The sequence below is a fragment of the Triticum aestivum genome, chromosome 3A (assembly GCF_018294505.1).
Source record: "Triticum aestivum cultivar Chinese Spring chromosome 3A, IWGSC CS RefSeq v2.1, whole genome shotgun sequence".
Classification (NCBI taxonomy): domain Eukaryota; kingdom Viridiplantae; phylum Streptophyta; class Magnoliopsida; order Poales; family Poaceae; genus Triticum; species Triticum aestivum.
The window spans coordinates 701,248,976-701,255,217 of record NC_057800.1 but is presented as its reverse complement, the minus strand read 5'-3'; the positions used below and the strand labels follow the sequence as shown (position 1 = coordinate 701,255,217).

General features: G+C 42.6%; 1 long non-coding RNA gene across 1 annotated transcript; it reads left to right on the top strand.

The window, feature by feature from the left end:
* Positions 1 to 3,303: 3,303 nt before the first annotated feature.
* On the top strand, positions 3,304 to 4,588 carry LOC123059252 (uncharacterized). Its single transcript, XR_006427396.1, has 2 exons — positions 3,304 to 3,564; positions 4,325 to 4,588. It is a non-coding gene; the product is annotated as an uncharacterized lncRNA (long non-coding RNA).
* Positions 4,589 to 6,242: the final 1,654 nt, after the last annotated feature.

The following is a 6,242-nucleotide window of genomic DNA, read 5'->3' as shown; positions in this document are numbered from 1 at the left end:
CTAAAATCTTTGCATCTCGCATATCAATGAGTTACAACTGAATGCAGTGCACAAACTACTCTGTTTTACTGAAATCTTTCCTTATCTGATGACATAAGGAAGTTTTTTCTTATCTGAATTTCAACTACGTGAATGCAATGGAGTTAACCCGCTAAACCTGGTAAATTACAGCTGCCTGATTTCATTAGTGCTACCAATTTTTCTCCACTAATTTCTTTGCATCTCTCATATCAGGAGGGTTCAGCTAAATGCATTGTACTAAATACTCTGAATCTAGAAAGATATAGTTGCCTGATTTCTTTACTGATGTAAATTTTTCTTTACTAACATATTTGCATCTCTGATGACATACGGAAGCTTTTCCACTGACCTCTTATTCCATCCGGGCGCCTGGGGATTCGTCTTCCCCGTTGAGAGCTCCAGCGTCAGAGGGGAGCTATCCCTTCTGCCTGCTGCGGCATCCGCCCCTGATTTGTGCTTTGCCGCTGTCCGCCGCCCTGTGATGCTGCCGCACCGCATGCTCCGCCACCACTTCGCCATCGGCAACCAGAGGGGCAGGCACCAGGCTCTCTTCTATCTCCTCAAGCACAGCAGATCTAAACCAAGGGAAAAAACAAATCGCTGTCAACAAGCTGACCCAGCCGCCCGAAAAATGCAGACAACCTCGCGCGGCGAAGGAAGGATCGATGTACCTGCCGATCGGCTGCATCAAGAACTCCATGTTGGATCGCCGCTGCCGCTCCTGACCTTTATCTCCCAGTCGTCGCCTTCAAATCGCCAGTCGCTTTGCAAGAGAAGACGACTGGACTCTGGATTCAACTCGACTCGTGCGGCGAGACAGTAAAGCGAATTTCCTGATCCACGGATCAGACGGCGGCTCTGATTCTGATCCATGGAACACCTCCCCGGCGGCAAACTGCCATCCTCCCCAGCGTTAAATCTGGCCCACTGGACACCGCTGCCGGGGACGTATTTCGGAACAGTACCCGATTTCTGGATGACCACCAGCGCTAGGATAAATTAATGGCACACATCCAGAGAGGCTAACCAACGACGTGGATAACGAGCTCATTTGAGCTCGCGCTCAATTACTCCACGTCCATTACGTGGGGGCTTCTTTAGACATGTGCAACAATGAACCAATGCTAACATCAACAGTGATTCTGAGAGCACCCCAATTATTATCTTCACTCCATCGATTCAAATTGTATGGAGTGTTTCCTCTCAACTACTTAATAAAAAATAAATTTACTAATCACAACTTTCCTAGGGTTCACTAATTGTAAGTCTGCACCACTATGTTCATAGAGGTAATGAAGCGTAGGTGTATAGCTTTGTACCAAACAAATATTACTTTTATGTGCCATACTTGTAGCTAACCAAAAAAGTTAGCATAATTTATTCTTGAAGAGAACATCTTGTTCCAGCCATGTAAATCATCCTGCAACCGTGCCACCCATGAATCTCCTCAAGAAGGAAAGATAGTGGTCAATTCTTCGCTATTAAAGATTCTGATCCTTATTTGCTCCAATTAGTCCCTAATCTGATCACTTCCCTTTTTTTTCCTGGATCCGGTTTGCCTACTCCCTCCTCATGCTCCCATCCATACTCCCACTTCATCCTACGGCTGTCTTTTTTCTCTTTTTCTTTCTAATCTAATCATCTCCCCCCTGATTTTAAGGGGGTGGGGCCGGACCTTATTTTGTTCCAATCAAATCAAGCCACGTACGCGGGAGCACGGATGGGAGCACGCGCGGGGAGCAGGCAAGTCTTGTCCTTTTTTTCATACCTTGGGGGAACTATGGCCATCGCCCTGTGTGGGTCTGTACAAATATTGTACTTCTGAGAAATTAAAGTTATTGTTTCTACTTCTGACCAGTTTCCAGGTCGTTATTAGAACAGATAGTAGAAAATCTAGTAGCATTGCGCATTGCTCGATTCATCTAAAACATATTATGGCTAGCTGAACGGAGAATTGCTGATTTGCAATCAATATTCGTCAATAAATTACCAACAGAACCAAAAAATTCTGCAGTTCAGCCATTCAATAAATGAAGTACAGAACAGAGCACATACCTCGGTCTACATTAGAAAGTCCATGTACCTCTTGAGTGTCCTTGTCTATCTTGCATGCAAGCTAGTTGCAGAAAATAAATTGCCAGTGAGGAGGGTGTCAAGTTCCACCTTCCACTTCCATGTTCAGACTTGAGAAGATCTCCATGTCTCTCTCCGCTGATGGCAACAGCAACTCTGGCGGTCTAGGAATGTCCATCAACCTGGGAGTCTGGTACATCAAATCTAGAGTAGTATGGATAGATCAGGCCCCAGCTGTGGGGCGGAGACATGGAGAGGCCGTGTGCGCTTCCTGCGGGAAACCAAGCGAGAGATGGAAAGCAGATCTTGCTCGGAGATAAGTTGAGCATCGATTGGATCAGGAGAGCCAGCTGTTCATCAAACACCATGTATTTTCTCTTGATCAGATGGACTCTTTTCTTGAAAGGTTTCCTCCAATTTAAGACAGATACATATCTGTTTTTCATTGGGGAGGAAAAGACATGAGGGAGGAAGAGAAACATGAAAGCTTCGGAGAGAGACGTGAGAGATAGGGACTCATCCGATTTGCTGTTTTTTTACAGGGAAGAAGAGGAGACGGTGGAGGAAGATATGCTGGAGATATTTTCTTTTAACTCGTTTTTCCAGAATCGTGAGAGCATTATGGGCCACGTTTTCAGCTTCAAAGATGTAGGGCTTTCTAATCAATCTGTTTTTGGCCAAACTAAGTTGGCTTAAAGGTTTGTTGGATTTTTCTGTACGTAAGTTAATCTAGACCGTAATAACACAGTCTCACTCTAGATTAACGGCTGTTAATTTCTAATTAACGTGAGAATTTTTAGAGAGTCTATAATTAGTATAGGTAGGTAGGTAGGTGTAGGTATAGGTACAGAGGTATAGATAGGTAGATAATATATTCTATTTAATAAATAATTCAGCTTAAAAAGCTTCACCTATTTTTTGAACCAGAGAGAATAGCAAGTTGTAACTGGAAGAAAAAATTCTTCACAATGAGCCGTTTTTAGTTATAAATTGGGACGGGCCGCAGACACATGCCATTTATAAGCGGGAAACACTTATAGTCAGACGTCAGATCTCTTCCAATCGTCAGACCGCTGCTCCACCGTTGATTTCGTTTTGATCGCATGGCCAAGAGAAGCTTCGACAATATCCTGTACGTTCCATCCACCCCTAATTTCCGCACATATAATTGGCACACCCACGACACTCCCCCAATCCCGCAAAATCCGCACCTCCCTCCTTCCAGTTTGGTCAATTTCCTCCCAAATCGCTCCAGATCTGGCTCTCCATCCTGCCGCCGACGAACGAGGCTCCTTGACGTTCAGATCATATGGCTGACGGTATAGAACAACGCATCATGTCCTCCACCATGACCTCGCCCGACGCTACTCCTCCGTGGCATCCCTCTACATGGTTCCTTTATTCGAGTTGACACCGTTTCTGATGCTTCCTGCCATGGATGCAACCGGTTCCTCAACATGGCCACAAGTGGTAATTTTGTGCTTCGCTGTCACATATGTGCAATGCTTCATGGATCTGTGCATTAAGTTTTCTATGTGCTTCCTTTGATCTATATCACATATGAGTTATTCGGTATCATGTGTGCAAGTATCTATATGTTTCCAGTATTTCATCCATGCCTCCATTTTTTTATACTCTTGTGTTATGTTAGTCAGCATGAATGCTGATTGCCAATATCCACGCTTTCAAAGTAATGGTCTCATTGTACTTCAGTCTAGATTGTCAATAGTCCATAATTAGGTTGACAAATTAGCTTTTCTCATGGAAATAGTTCATTCTCATACATGTTTTCAGTTATATTGAGAACAGACTATTTTAGTATTGTACTGTATTAGCTAATTAATTTATGTTCCTAACTTATTTGCCAAACACAACTTTCTGCATCTAATCGTGCTACCAATTCAAAAAAAAAAACCTCCATGCTTCCAGTGTGTTTGATATATGCTACGATATAATGAAGCTGATGCTTCCTACGTTTGTTTCTTCCATATGTTTCTATGGTATAGTGAATTTTGCTTCAAGCATTGTAACTGTATGCTAATTTTCTGGTAAAATCATTTTGATGGAATCATTAGCAGCCATATTTTCTTTAAGGACTACTATAATGTGCTTCAACCGGTGCCACTTTTATTGGTGAAATTTTATTGTAAATGCATTTTTGCACCCTTTATAGTATCAACAACTACAGTTTGTGCTTTCGTCTTTCTAACCGCATGCTTCTAATGTACAGACACCTGCACCCAATTCCAAATGCGCTTCTTTGTTGTCCGCACGATGCCTTGCAATGACGCTGAGCACGTTGTAATTGAGACAAACCAGTCACCGCTCTAAGTTGTCGGTTATACTGGAACAACAGAGAGCTTGTGGCACCGCAGATCTGTTGTCCATGACCAGCTTTTGTAACAAGTGTTGATGTAATAGTGTTTTATTTAGTTGCAGAAAGGAATTGTAATACTTTTGCATATCTTATGAATTTGTTTCAAGGGCTTGATCATTCTTTTTGTTCATGCCGATGATTTCTTTGCAAAGCAAATGTCTTCATTATAGAACAAAAATGCTTCCTTTACATAAAAAAATTATTTCCATCTCCTAAAAATATAACATAGACTAATTCATAGTTGCATAAAAATGTGTCTCGGAAAAATATAGGTACATATTGTACTAGATTTTTTTTTTGAGGGTACATATTGTACTAGATTTAGTTGAAGTACATGCTTCTGACGTTTAAAAGGATTGTTTCCATGGCATAAAGATGCACATAATCTCCCGTAAATATGGTAGCAAACGATTTTCGGAAGCAATCCTCGGAAGCATAATTATTGGAAGCACAATTCTCGGAAGCACAAATTCTGGTTATGATATGAATTATTTCCCACTAATTTATGGTTATGATACGGAGCTGGTTTACTACCTGGAAACAAATTATGGTTAGGATTTATATTCCACTAATTCTTGGAAGCACAAATCTCAGAAGAAGGAAACAACGACCAGGCCTATCCTTGGTCCCGTGCACGCATAGCAGTTACGATGCACAGTCAATTAACGCCACAAATTCCGCTCAAAAAAAAAATAACGCTACAATCCATAAATCACGTGAGGGAGTTTACTACCAAATCTGACGGCCAACATGCATCTGATCCAATGGCCGTGGACTGGTCTGATAGGTGAGAAGCATCAGTAGTCTGATGCCTAGTAGATTTGACAAGTGTGTGCATCACACAACTGGCGAACGCCCCACTACTGGAAATGAAAATACTGTGCAAGATGAAGCCCTTGCGTGTTTCATACTTGAATTTTGGTCGCACCATATGATGTGATTGGATCTGGTACTGGATGGATACGTTGTGTTATCTGCGCGCCAGCCACCTACGTCGGGTCCATCAAGTGCCGCTTCCACCGCACCAACTTCCAGGGCCATGGCCAGGGCCAGGGAAGCCGCCCTTCTTCACCCCTTCACTGGCCACGGCCAACGCAGTGCTGCGGCACCCGGCCTCGCCGTCCTCGTCCTCCGGCACCGTCGCGATCCAGTGACGCAGCCCAAGCATCGGTCTCGAGAATCAAGAATGCTCAGCCCAAGCATCGGTCTCGAGAATCAAGAATGCTCAGACAACGAAGAGGGAAGGTAAGATCATATACATGTCATAAAGAAGAGAGTTTATTTACTGCTCCCTCGATGTATTTTTTTCATTTATTTGGAGATTGATTACCATCCGTGAGTTAAGGTAAGGTTAATGTGATTGAGCGATTTTTTTTAAAATCAAATATTTGTTTTCTAATTAATGTGATTGAGTGATTTAAGGTAAGGTTAATTAATTTAGATTTGATCTTTAGAGATTGTTCCTGATTGATTCTACAACACTAAATAACTTGCGCCAGTATAAAAAGTTCTGATCTGTTCAAATTTCTTTTGTTGCGTGAGAGGGTGACGCGAAAATTAACTGATGAAGTGGGGAGGGGACGAAAAAAATCTATGGAAAAAAACCAGCGAAGGTGGGAAGAGGTACCAAAAAAACCATAAGAGGTGGAACAAAAAAAACCTGAAAGCGAGACTACCAACTGCTCCATTAGGAGTAGAGATCCTCCGCCGCCTTGCTTCAATGCACATGTTTTGCTGACCTTCCTTTTTCTCATTATCGTCACACACACAT